At 37.0% G+C, this 15,070-nt stretch overlaps 1 long non-coding RNA gene across 1 annotated transcript; it reads left to right on the top strand.

Moving 5' to 3' along the window:
• The first annotated feature begins 3,430 nt into the window (after window positions 1-3,430).
• On the top strand, window positions 3,431-7,361 carry LOC126416606 (uncharacterized). The gene is made up of 3 exons (XR_007575483.1): window positions 3,431-3,941; window positions 4,059-4,348; window positions 6,860-7,361. It is a non-coding gene; the product is annotated as an uncharacterized LOC126416606 (long non-coding RNA).
• Window positions 7,362-15,070: the final 7,709 nt, after the last annotated feature.

Raw genomic sequence — 15,070 nt, 5'->3', positions numbered from 1 at the left:
CTCCACTCTTTCCGATGTGATCATATAAGCGTAGAAAAGATGTAGAATGGTTTCAAAGAAGTAATATCGATGGCAGTTGAGAGATAAAGTATATACCACATAAATTAATAGGTGATGGTATTGATACCCCATGATACACAAAACGTTGCAGAAGCAACGACAAAAGCACGCCAAATTAAAAGAACGCAAAATCCCCAAGATTGGCAAAGTTTTGCATAAGTTCGAAATACAGCGCGTGCTTTAACTGGATATGTTTTTAATAATTTCCACAAAGAAACTGTCTCGGAATCTGGCAGAAAACCAAAAAAGATTCGGGTCATACATAAAGCACACCAGTGACAAGACGCAATCAGTACCTTCACTGCGCGATAGCAACGGTGAAGTCAATGATGACAGTGCCACTAAAGCAGAGTTATTAAATACAGTTTTCCGAACCTTTTTCACCAAAGAAGACGAAGTAAATATTCCTGAATTCCGATCAAGAACAACTGGCAAGACGAGAAACATAGAAGTAAGATCTCCTCGGTGTAGCAAAGCAGTTTCAATCACTTAATACATGCAAGGCCTCCGGTCAAGATTGTATACCAGTCAGGTTCCTCTCAGAGTATGCTGATACAATAGCTCCATATTTAGCAATTATACACAACCGCTCGCTCACAGAAAGATCCATACCTAATGACTGTAAAATTGCTGAAGACACACCAATACCCAAAAAGGAAAATAGGAGTAATTCGCTGAATTACAGGCCCATATCACTAACGTCGATTTGAAGTAGGGTTTTGGAACATATACTGGTTCTGAACATTATGAAGAACCTCGAAGAAAACGATTTATTGACTCGTAGTCAGCACAGATTCAGAAAATATCGTTCTTGTGAAACACAACTAGCGCTTCATAGTCATGAAGTAATAAGTGCTATCGACAGGGGATGTCAAATTGATTTCATATTTAGATTTCCAGAAGGCTTTCGACACCGTTCCTCACAAGTGTCTTCTAACCAAATTGCATGCCTATGGAATATCGCCTCAGTTGTACGACTGGATTCGTGATTTCCTGTCAGAAAGGTCACAGTTCTAGTAATAGACGGAAAGTCATCGAGTAAAACAGAAATAATATCAAGCGTTCCCCAAGGAAGTGTTATAGGCCCTCTACTGTTCCTGATCTATATTAACGACATAGGGACAATCTCAGTAGTCGTCTTAGATTGACGGAAAGTCATCGAGTAAAACAGAAATAATATCCAGCGTTCCCCAAGGAAGTGTTATAGGCCCTCTACTGTTCCTGATCTATATTAACGACATAGGGACAATCTCAGTAGTCGTCTTAGATTGTTTGCAGATGATGCTGTCATTTACCGTCTTGTAAAGTCATCAGATGACCAAACCGAATTGCAAAATGGTTTAGATGAGATATCTGTATGGGGCGAAAAGTGGCAATTGACCCTGAATAAAGAAAAGTGTGAAGTTATTCACATGAGTACTAAAAGAAATGTGCCAAGTTTCGATTACGCGATAAGTCACACTAATCAGAAGGCTGTAAATTCAACTAAATACTTAAGGATTACAATTAGAAATACCCTAAACTGGAACGATCACATAGATAATGTTGTGGGTAGAACCAACGAAAGACTGCGATTCATTGACAGAACACTTAGAAGGTGCAACGGAACTACTTAAGAGACTGCTTACACCACGCTTGTCCGCTCTATTCTGGAGTATTGCTGTACGATGTGGGATCCGCATCAGATGGGACTGACGTATGACATCGAAAAAGTACAAAGAAGGGCAGCTCGTTTTGTATCATCGCGAAGTAGGGGAGATAGTGCCATAGAAATGATAAGTGTATTGAAGTGGCAATCATTAAAACAAAGTCGTTTTTCGTTGCAACGGTATCTTCTCATGAAATTTCAATCACCAGTTTTCTCCTCCGATTGCGAAAACATTCTGTTGGCACCCACCTACATGCGGATAAATGATCATCACGATGAAAGAAATCAGGGCCCGCAAAGAAAAATTTAAGTGCTCGTTTTTCCAGCGCGCAGTTCGAGAGTGGAACGGTAGAGAGATGGCTTGAAGGTGGCTCATTTAACTCTCTGCCAGGCGCTTTATTGTGAATAGCAGAGTAATCACGAAAATGTAAATGTGTAGATGTGTTGTGTAAGGTGCGTGTGTGTTTGTTTGTTTGTGTGTGTGTGTGTGTGTGTGTGTGTGTGTGGATTGTTAATCAATCAGGGATATTATGTCACTGACATAGTGATACCAGTAAATAACTGTATTTTTGTTTTGTTTTATTTGTGTGAAGATCTTGCTCTCAAAATTGTTCGTGAATGAAGGAGGCCACTGATTGGTGATCTCTTTGGCAGTCCTTCATGTTCGGAATATGCCTGATTGATGAACCATATACACACACCTAGACACACAGAACAGTGCCCAAAAAAGTAACAGTACACACCTAGACACATAGAACAGTGCCCAAAAAAGTAACAGCACGCCTAACATCCCTTAACCTCCACCTAGCTACAATAGCAACAGATTTAAAAATACTGTAATCCAGCCACACACACACACACACACACACACACACACACACACACACACACACACACAGAGAGAGAGAGAGAGAGAGAGAGAGAGAGAGAGAGAGATGCAAGCAAACAAAATTAAAATTCTGCGCCCAACTCACTCGGGAACAAATGAACGCTGACGGGGTTCGGAAACACAACAACTACGTTTACTTAGCGTTTTGCGAAATGGAAAGGCATTTGTTAATCCAAAATCATACAAAGTGCATTTAATATGTGTGTGCAGCGCTCTCAGAACGTGAAACAAGAAGAATCTGTCTCAGCGAAACATGAGCAATAACAAACAGATTTGCAAAATTTTTTGGCACATAAAAATCTTGTTTTAAAAATCAAGGGAAGTGTTGACACGCAGATAAAATTGACATTGACGTCGTTTGGTTTGCAGATGGCAAGCTATCAATGCATGATACCATGCAGATGGTCCTGCAAAACCATATAATATAAAATCAAGATAAGAATAAAAGCGAACAAAAATTTCTTTATGCGTCTTTCTGTTAGATCACTTACAACCTAAAATATGTTAACTTTTCACAGTTTGTAAGTAAAAAAAACCACTGATGATTGCACAGAAGTACCGAAACATGGTTGGGTAACAAGAAAAAACAGCGTTTTGCGTAAGAGACGGAGTCCATACTTTGGTAACCAAGTTGCAGAGCGAAAGAAAAAGGAACGTACAGTAGAGCCAGAGCATAAACAATGAGATGCATAGCTATGTCCTGTAGAAAATAATGCTGTAAAAGTAAATAAATGTCGTTTTGTCGAAAGGTACCAGTACCGAAAACGTAAATTTTAATGTGCACATGTTGGCAGTAGTGTATATTAGTAAACACTAAACAAACTGTTGAAGATGTCATGAACGAAATTGCAAATTGTATAAGTGCAGCGTTGAACGCACTGACATGAAGTTAAAATATCCGAAAATGAAAAGTAAATATTTAAGTGAACGCGAAGTAATAGCAAATAATTGCATAAAATAATTTTGGAAGGGAGCCTGTGTGGGGTTTGTAGACTTAGGGGCAGTTGTACAATCGTTGACTAAATCCGAGGTGGAATAAGCTAACCACAGGTATAACTTTGAGTGCGCATTGTAGCATGCGGTTTTATTCCGCAGTTAGTTGTTCATGGAATAGCGATCCCGTCTAGTTAAGTTGGCGGCAACTGAAGTGCATGGTGGGTATTTGCGCGTGTGTGATTCAGTTTATTTATATCTCGTCGTGTCGAGTTATCGTCGTCTGCTAAAGAAGTTTTATCAGCTTGGGCGAGAAACGATCAAGGACGCAAAACTATTTAAAAAACTTGTGGACATTATACAAGATTGGGAAAACATTATAGAGAACAAGAAAAGGGATGCAGTGAAAAGGTCAGTGCAAAACATTTACCTAACCTTGTATTGTGTGTATTAAAATATCAGTCTTTAAATTGGTTAAAGGAATGGGTATTTGTTGTTTGACCAATAAAAGATCTTTCCAAATTTCAGAAGAAAGGATGTGACTAAATATGTGATGCATATAATCCACATTGTTGCACAGACCGAGCGAACAACTTCGACAGAACTGATTCACTAAAGAGAGAGACGAAAAAATAATATGCCATATTAAGGCAGCAAAGCTGCAGTGTGGCTGTGGTCCATTTGTGGGGCGCAAGTTCCAAGTTGTGTATGCCATTACATGCAATTGGATTAAATTATCCACAGCCAAAGTCATTTTGATTCTGACGCAACGTTTAAAGGGGCAAGATAATATTCCCTCCAAAGTATCTGAATGATAGGTGATGAATTCGTAGTAGTTAGCAAATATAATAACAATTTTGACAGCCATAGGCCTACAGCTTTGTGAAATAGTAATTACATGCCATTATTTTCTTGGTGTTTTAAGAGTCTCCTACAACCTGCGACAGCACAGGCGTAACGGAGATTGTTTTTGCCGATAATACCGAGGTGTGTTTATTTACTGCCTAGCTTTCTGTCGTAATTGTACTTTAGAGTGATTAATTCATTACAGTAGCAAAGTTGTTCGCTTCTCTTTTGTAGCAGTTATTATTTATATGAAAATCCCATTTTTGTGATGTGGTGCTAATAATGAGCGATACACTATGTATGACCATAATGCGTTTGATATTGCTGGAGTAAAACTATACTTCTGGTTTGTATTCAAACTGGAAGCTGTTGTCATTTTCTTTTCTAGATTTACGAGGAACAGTAACTATTGCATACATAATTCTGGCTTGTGCAACCATCTCTAGCAGCTATGTGTAATATTTGAGGGAGTGTGAAGTAACTGGAGAAGTAACACATTTGCTCGCTCCTGTCTTGTTTTCTACAATCTCAATTGAAAGCTGTCAATTTTTGCAGGATATGAATCCCTGTTCATATACGCCTGAAGTAAGCACGCCATTGGTTGTTGACACATTCAACAGTTAAGAAACATAAAACTGTTTCAAAATAAGTCGTCATATGATAGCACATCAGTTGTCACAAAATAAATGTTGTAATATTCTAAAACCCCATTTTTGTTCATAATTAAACAATTATGTATTCATTTACAAATAGGTGGTGTGTGGTGCCTTGTGCATAAGCCGAATGCATATCATATGCTTGGAATTATATTAATTAAATACAGGCTAAATTGTGTGCAACTCACTGAGTTGCAGTCAATTGTGAGGTAAATAACATAAAATGAAGGAAAAGTTGAGCACTGCACATTAAACAATTTGTGCATTACAAAATATGCGAAGAGCATAGTAAGTAGTTCTAATTTGTGTTTTCATATCTGATAAGACTGGGTATAATAGGCCTCTACATGTTTTAAGAAGCCCTTGACATCCTCATTTGGATTTAAATGGAGGCTTTGTGAATAGAACTGACATTGGTTCCACAAGCTTGCAGATATTTCCAAATGAGACAACTGGTAAGCAAATTAATATGTTACTCTGTTCACAGGTTTTATCTGTATTGTAATGTAGTCTGAAAATATTGCATTAATTGTTGACCTCATCCTCTCCCACACACAATTCACGTCATATGGAGACGTGGAGGGGGAACCTAGACGTTTGGTGTGTACAGACATCGGCAGTGCTTATAATTACTTATTAAGCTTGCCTCCTGTTTAAGGTAGAATCTTCGTCATTTTCTATAGAGCTACAAAGAAATATGCTTGAACTCTTACATATTTCAAAGTGTATTCTCCATTCTAGTATTTTAAACTGGGGTTACTTACACCATTTCCAGGTAACTTTGACCCACTAGTGTGAAAAAGCCTTTAATTTTTTCCCAGGTGAAAGTTACTGACCTTAACTAAGAGTAATCAAGGCAGCAGTCATCCTCAGTGTGGAAAAAATGATCCTGATGGAAGCGAGTTAACAAAGTATCTTCTTGGGATATTGCCAGCACTATACCAAATGTTGATTGTAAATATTGTAAGAGCTGTTACATTCCAAAAACTTCTGCCTGGGGATTAGGAGAATGTAATTTTACTTTCTGTCAGTATTTTTTAATAGGGTGAGCAAATGTCAGTTGTGTAAAATACAGCTTTATTAGTATGTTTAACATGTCTATGCATTGGTGGAAAAAAACTGTACCAGAGTGTCAGCTATTTCTGTAATACAGATACTATACCGTATTCTTAGCAAATAATGTGTTCTCTTTTCAAATAGTTAAAAATTGTGTAATTCAAAATGAATGTCATTGAACTAAAGTACACTCGTGTATTTACTGCATCACTTTATGAAGAAGTTGAATATTTCCTGTTTTTGCCTTCAAAGTTTAGTGTTACAGTTTTTCCTCGTGCTCCTGTTTAGTCAAAGTTGCTTTCAGTGTGGGTAACAGACCCTTTTTTTCTGTGGCAACAGATGTATTGTTTAAATATATTCTTTTAATTGATGGCACAAGTCTTTGCCAATGTTAGGAACATATGTTTGAAATTTTCTCCCTGCCACTATTTCCTTCTTTTCTTACCATGTGTAAAGACAGGCAAAAATTGGACCAAAGTAACCCTGATCTATGCTGTATTAAAATACACTGACTTTTGGCACAATATGTGCTGAATGTTCTTGTATACGTCACTTTATTTAGCTGATTTACAATGGATGTTAGCTTACTGCTGCAATTATTCAACATCTGTCATTTTCAAATGTAATATGTGAAAATGTAGTTAACATTTTGTCATCAGCCCAATGTCTTCGTGGTTACACAGTAAAAGATATTCAGGCTTAAAATAAATGAAAAGATACTGATTCTGAAGTAGAAATATTTCTAATCCTTTCCTTATATTTTTAATGCAGGTGGGGCATCAGTCCAGGAGAATGCCTGTCAGCTACACAAGTATCATGTACATCGCAATAATGTTCTAGGTATGCTGTACTTGCAGGTTATCAGAACTGTTAAGCACAAATCTAACACTAAAGCTCAAAATCCACATCAGAAAATTGTAATTCCATTCTAAAGAGATTTTTGATTACGTGATTCTAAAAACTAAAGCACATCCATTAGTTTTTATGACAGGTTATACAGAATTTGACTCGTGAAACAATATGTGTATAGTGTGTGTGGTGACTGATAGTGAGATATGAGTTAACAATGTGGCATTATATTATTTAATAAGTTATTTGTAAAAAAAAGTATTGTATACCAGGATTAAGCCTAATTATTGTCTCTAACTAGATGTCCATAAATATATGTTTATGTGAATTAGCTTATTTTAAATTGATCTAAATTTGTAAATGCTATGACATGTCCTATATCCTTGTAAAAAGAGATATACAGATGAATAAAGCTACTACTACTGCTGCTGCTGCTGCTGCTGCATTTCCAATGTCAGAAGAAAATGCATATTTATTTGTTGCAAGAGACCAGTCAGGCTGAAGAAAAGTGGCAGTGTGTACCACTGTCGTCGACTGCTAAAGAGTTGCATCCATGTGCCACTGCCAAGACTGACTTAGCCAACTTGTAAAATGGTGGTGCTCCAGAAGCAGCATGAGGAGGGAAGAGCTGTTTAGATTCAAGAAAGAATCTAGAGCTCAAAATTAAGATTTTAAAAGAGAAATTAAAAAAAAAAATTCGGAATAAAAACATTAATCCATATAAATGATTTTCATTTAATTCACACAAATTCCATTTTTAATTAGAAAAGACAACTGAAGTAATTAACTAATCTCTATTTTGGCATGCTGTCCATTGTATTGTGCTTCCTGCGGTCTTTCATCTGCAATAGACATACCAATGGGCGCCTGAAAAACTGTTTCGAATGGAGGCAATACTTGGTTCATTTCTATTGTCATGTTGCGTAGTACAGCACTTTCAACAATGACTGCCTCTGCCATTTCAATCTACAGTCTTATTCCACTGACTAGCACTAAAAACCGTGTTTTCCACACACCATACGACTACTCTACAACATTTCTTGTTCTTATATGTTGTTTATTCTCAGTTCGTGTCCTTGGATTGGTTAATGGAGGAGGGAGATAATTTGGCAATGCATAACCAGAGTCTCTCAACACACGATTGCCCTTTTCACTACGTTCAAGATGAGCTTCCAGCCTAGAAGTATTAAGTGGTCTGATCATATGCTGAACCTGGCCACCTACAGACAATGTCCAATAGTTTTAAGCCTTAGGTTGCCACTGTTAGCACATTCAATGAAAAATGTCCTCTTCTGCATTGTCACCACCTGGGGACTTGATTCTAACATGTGTGCAATCTATGGCATCGCTAACTCTGGGAAATGATGCTATTTTGAATAAATTCTCCTGCACTCTTGCGTGTTTGGAAATTTATGAATATTGGTGCTAGGTGAGCAGTGGACTTGGAGGCATTATGGTAATCCTACTGGCTGTCCCTTTGTCCATTCCAGTGAAGTCTCCAACAGATGCTAGGAAATTGCCTTAGGCAAAATAAATCAGGGTAAGCAGCAGTTGGCTCATTGGTGGGGTGGAATCATTTTGGAAATAAAAAAAAGAATTAAATGAATTTGTGTAACAATTGAGCTTGAATCTTAATACATAATTCATTATGAGTATGGTGTTTACAGCCTACTCTGAAGCCAAACACACATTCTTTAAGTTTTAAGCACACTCAGACTTAAGTTATCCATTCACACACTTTTAATATGTCACAAAGAGCATAGAAAGTTATGGACCAAGTTATTAATGTGCAGGAGCAGACTCAGTAGGCTGCTTCTGGGAAAGTACACGAAAAACCAGTTTGAACTAGTGATAACCTGACAGTCATAAAAATTACTTAACAAATTTGTATGTATTAGGAAAACAAAATTTCTTTTTCAAAAAGCCAATGCTCTTCAACTACTCAGCTACTATTTTGAAATAAAGAATTAATGTAACTGTAGATAGATTACTATTGATTGTATAGGCCTCCTGACAAAATCAAAGGCTATTTAATACAAACAGTTTTTCAAAAGTCCACATATACAAGTAAACTGAAGGAGTGGTTGAGGTATTTTCATAATTTAGTATAAGGAAACTGTATTCTCAATGTCCTGTATAGTGTTAATATGTTGCATACTTTTGCACCACAATATGAACTATTGTTCTGAACCTTGCATAGGAGATAGTAATCTATTTGGAAATTATTTTTCTACTTTCAGTGTTGGGGCTTTGATGCTACAACTATGTACATTCAATAACTAGTTTCTTGTTCCGCTCTTATATAAAATACATATGCCATACAGCTGTTGCTAATATGTGAGAAATAGAACAGTTGTCTGCTAGAGGTTTCTTTAAAAAACCTGATATTTCTGTTAATTTCACTATGTTAAACTTATCTGGAGTAATTGCTAATAATTTACATGTTTGTGGGAATAATGTTATGTTGCTCTGAAGCATTCAATAATAGATGCAAAGTTGTCATCCCAACAGGAGGTAGTCATGAACAATATTTTCTGCTATAGATGTGGCTGAGTGAACTTGGAACATCAGTGTACTATCAAACTTTGTTACATTAAACAGTCATAAGAAGCTGTCAATTTCAGAAAAATGGTACCTCACACTAGTACAATATAAGATATTACAACTTAAGTTACCTTCAATTAGCTAAAATCTGACACAGATGAAAATAACTTCATATTCAAGGAAAGTTAAAAACAGGATTCCAGGCATGCTCACACATGCTACTCCTATGCAGATTGAGTAACTAGATTTCTGTTCTGCTCTTATAATATACGCATATAGCTATTATGATAAATATGGGTGGGCTTATATGGATGATAACTGAGAAATACAACAGTGTTCTATAGCTGGGGAAAAACACGTTAAAAGAAAAAAAAATGATAAATTTCCTGTTAATCTTCCTGCGTTAATCTTTGCTTGATTAAGCACAAATAGTTCACAGACTCCAGTAACTAATTTTAGCTGGGAGACCATGTTGTTCCTCTGAAGCATTAATGGGCCTGTGATCCTAATACTCTCACCAAAAGGCAGAAAATTGTTGTGGCACTACTGTGGTGTTTACAGAAAGTATCATTCCCAATATAAAACAGAGTGGAACAATATTTTATGCTATTGATGTAATGTGTCTGAGTGAAACTGAGACACTGGTGTTTTATCAAAACATTTTGCAACATGAGAAATCATAATGTTTTTGTCAAACTGCAAAAGCTGTTTAATACAACAACCACAACTGCAGTGGTTTTTCAATTTGGTAAGTCTATTATGTCACTGTCTGCTAAATAAAACAAACAGTTCGCTCCACTGCTGCTGCAGTTGTAACATATGCCAGATAAGCAAGATTATTTTGGCATGAATCGTCATTTTAATCTGTGTAGCTTACACAAATAACCCAACGGAATGCATGAATTATTGAAAACAAATGCTCTTTACAACAAATAAAGAGTATTATTTTAGAAAACAGGGAAATAATCACAACTGTCTGTCATATGTTGCAGTTTCCCACGCAAAAGATTGACTAGATGAAGTACAGGTTCCTTTGGAAAGTGAAATCTACGTATAAATTCAGAATCATCAAATTCTTCTAAATAATCAGAGCGACTCTTAGTTTCTTTGCCTTCCTCATTCTGGTGAATGATTTCATCGCTGTCAGAATCTGTCAAGGTCTCTGCCATCTTGAAAAGTTATGCCACAGTTAAGCTTGTTAACCAGCCTGTGAGTCTGACGGTAATCTGAAAAAGTACAGTATACTAACTACGTTGAATGAGTCTATAATAACACATATCTTGAGATAGAGAAAGTTCTAGACCAGTTGTTTTTGGAAAATGTCTGGGATAAAGTGACATTGTTGACAAGTATTTTGTACCAACTGAGTAATTCTTGTAGGAAGTCTGGACTGCAGTATTTAAAGAGAGTAATGCTTAAGGAGGGATTGGGGTGATGTTCGGTCAATAATGAAACCATAAAACTATGTTTGATGTAGAAGGAGATGTTGGAGGCTCTTGGATCTGGTAGTACACTACATAATTTTGATGATGTACAGAGTCATTCCATGTCAATTTGAACCAGTTTGATAAAATGTTCGAACTCATAGTTTCACATTTGGTTGAAATTTGGCACACCAATGATATCATTTGTGGAATTCTCATGTACAAAGTATAAGTTTCCTCTAAGAATTAGATTCAGAATTATAGCTTGCGAAAGAAGGCGATGCAACCCAGATAAAGTAAAGTGCATTTGACAACCAATCTTCAGAGCCAGCTTTAGGACTTAATAACTTAGGAAGTATTCCTCGCATTCCCGCTTGGGGAATATGCTTAATGTATCATAACACCAACAACATATTTCTGAGGGAAAATAAAAAAAATTCAAAATGTGTTGATAAATGTAACCTGTTAAAAGATATGTATTGTAGGTGCCTGCCATGCCGAATAGAATTCACTCAAGAGAGGGATAACCAGTATATCTAGTAACCTTGATGTGGACTAAACATACATGCAACACATCATGTCCACATCTTTCATACATACTCAAACAATGGGAAACCCAGGATGGAATGTAACAATATCAGAGAAGGAAAGTTGCTACTCGCAATATAGCGGAGATGCTGAATTGCGATGGGCACAATAAAAAGATTCACACAATTATAGCTTTCAGCCATTAAGGCCTTTGTCAGCACTAGACACACATACACACACGCACACTCACGCAAATGCAACTTGCACGCTCATTTCCATTTCTATGGCATATTTTGAAACGAGGCTGCCCCTCATAAATTCTGCAAAATACTGCAGTGATGGGCAGCTAGATGGCACAAAAGTTTTACAAATATCAAATATTTCTGCATGGATTAACATGATTTTCAGATTCTTGCAGAATGGAATTTATTCACAATAAGTCATGGTAAAAATGTATGTTACAGTATTGGTGCTATTGTTAAGCGCATGGCATTATGAACTAGTGTGTAGTACCCTACAGAAGGCCACACCTCTTCAGCTATTAGCTGGATACAGAAAAATACCTCCAGCGCACAATCATTTTATGTTTCAAAAGATGAGGACAGAGCTGTCGAAGAGTTGCTAAAAAGCAGACTAGAAGACATGAAAACTATTACAATATTGTGCAGATGAGCAGACTGTCTAGTTAACTTGTACCTGACCATGGATTCAGAAGCAAAAGTGGCAACATACAACCAGGTTGCTATTTATGATCAAAAATGTTACTTAGGATGTGTGGCAGACTGCTGCAAAGCAGGTGAGGTATTAGGGAATGTCTTGGGACCAGCAGAATCAGCGAGATAATTTCACTAGCCACGTTTGACCCACACATTGGATTTCTTTTGAACATAGTGCTGTGACTGTTACAGTTCCTACTATTGTGTCACGAAGACAGTTCAATTTGCCACTCAATGTACAGAGTACAGTAGCTACAGCATGGGAAAATTTCTGCTCTAAGCATATGCAACTGTTTTTTGACAGTTATGGTGCATTAAATGTTAATGATAGATTGTGGTAATCTACCTATATGTTGTTGCTTAGTGTGGGGGGTGGGGGGGCGAATAAGAAGAGGAAGCAGAGTTTAAGATACACTTTTTTCGAAAGTGTGTTCTGCAACAATGGACATGTCACCAAATACACCTCTGTCAAATTTTGTTGTACACAAACACCTGGCACACATGTAAACAGTGTGTTAGATCATTGATTCATAGCAATTTATGTGAAGGATGTTAACACTGGTAACATTTCACATAATTTACATCATTTCGTGAAGTACAGAGTTTCGTACTCATTTTACTGAATTTCTACAGTGAAAAGGCATATTTTCGACAATGAGACGCATATATCTTGGAGGATTTTAAAGTCTGACATGTGCTAAAATAAAGTCTTTAGCTGTACCACTTGAAAAGGCACAAAGGCCAAAATTGCAATTGTGAAATAAGTAAGTTCTACAGTCAAAGCGGAATATGAGACTATTAAAAAGTATAATTAATGCATTAACATGTAGGCCTAACAATGAGGGTGTAAAAGTTTCCCCATGTTAATTCATGGTAAACCTAGCTAATTCCAATGTCAAGGAAGTAAGTGAACTGCAAAGCACCTTCAACTTATATTCAATGGTCATATTACACTCATGGCATAACTGTTGATCTATACCTTTGTGAAACCACCATCAACATAAGTTTATAAGTGAAGCAGAATTGATTTATGCTTTAATTTACATTTACAAACATTTGACAATATACCTGAAATGATTTATATCTTAAATGCTGATGGTGAATTTTATATAACACTGTCAAATGAAGATTATATAATAGGACTAGTCCAGAATAAGCTACAAAACTTAACAATTATTCAGGGTTACACATTGACACTTCCATGAATGAAATACCCTTGTAAAGAATACTCGAAAGAATGAAACTGTCTGCATTTTATCAAGAGTAACTACAACTCATATATTTTCTAGATAACAAAATGACTAATAATCAAAATACATGATCATGCTGATGATAGCATACATGTGGAAGGCATTACCATGCTATGTACCTGAAAGTTTTACCTTACATAAAGTAAATTACATTTCAAAGTAAATTACGTACACTATTATTCTGTGACTTACAATAGATGAGTTGAAAATATGCCAGTATTAATTTTAATGAGTAATACATATAATTATGGTACTACTTTATCTTGTAAAACTTTGGTTCATGCACACTACATGCAACCCAGTGGTAGAACAAGAGACACTAGTTACTAAGATTCTGTATACAGGCTGTTTCTGTAAGAGAGTGTAAAAATATAAGAGGACACAGAGAATGCTCCATTGAACAATTTGACATAGGGAATGTGGATCAGAGAAGCCAGCTTAAGGACATACAAAAGTAAACTTGTCTACCACTTTGTCTAGCATTACTGTTTTCCAGCTTATTTACAACTAACATGCATACAAGTTTACACATACTATGCCATTTATTTACATGTACATTCTTGATTTCCTGCCAGGAAACAAGTAGGATGAGCCTGATTTCAAGGAAGTCGTGATGCAGGTTTTGTTTACTCTACTTGTCTATAAGGTGCCTCTGTTGTATCGTATTTACATTGTCCCATGACAGAACATGCTGTGAATTGACAACAGACCCAGTCATTACTCAGAGCTATTCAGAGCCGCACAGTACGATACAGTGGTGCAGTACTGGTACAGTTCCACAGAACGCGCTGACATGCACCTCGTGCATGGGGAAGTACGTTGCAATGATTTCAGTGCTGAAAGGCTGTACAGGGAACGATTTCATAACAGGCATCATACATCATGACGAAGGTTTATTTCCTCGATTGACGAATGCAGAGACAGGTTCAACAGAAAGAAGAAACGAGGGATCTGGAAACACAAAGACCACACACCCATCTGGTTTTGAAGAGAAGGTGGTGGAACATGTTGCAGCAGATGCCACTACTAGTACTCATCGTATTGCATGTGAAACAGGTGCTGCACATAGTAGCATTTGGTTAGTACTCCACAACCAACGGTTACAACCATATCACCCACAAGAAGTCCATGGAATGCTTGTGACTGATTTTGCACCAAGGGTCACATTGTGTCAGCATTTGCTCCAATGTGGATTGATCAACCAGATTTCCTCCAAATCATGCTATTTATTGATGTAGCATCATTTGATCGTGGCGATATTTTGAACAGCAGGAATAGCCATGTGTGGGATGAGGAAAACCCTCATGCTGTAGTAGAGTCACACCATCAATTACATTTCAGTGCTGAAAGGCTGTACAGGGAACGATTTCATAACAGGCATCATACATCATGACGAAGGTTTATTTCCTCGATTGACGAATGCAGAGACAGGTTCAACAGAAAGAAGAAACGAGGGATCTGGAAACACAAAGACCACACACCCATCTGGTTTTGAAGAGAAGGTGGTGGAACATGTTGCAGCAGATGCCACTACTAGTACTCATCGTATTGCATGTGAAACAGGTGCTGCACATAGTAGCATTTGGTTAGTACTCCACAACCAACGGTTACAACCATATCACCCACAAGAAGTCCATGGAATGCTTGTGACTGATTTTGCACCAAGGGTCA

The sequence above is a fragment of the Schistocerca serialis genome, chromosome 8 (assembly GCF_023864345.2).
Source record: "Schistocerca serialis cubense isolate TAMUIC-IGC-003099 chromosome 8, iqSchSeri2.2, whole genome shotgun sequence".
Taxonomy (NCBI): domain Eukaryota; kingdom Metazoa; phylum Arthropoda; class Insecta; order Orthoptera; family Acrididae; genus Schistocerca; species Schistocerca serialis.
Note: the sequence above shows the minus strand (reverse complement) of the source record. Positions and strands in the feature narration are given on the sequence as shown.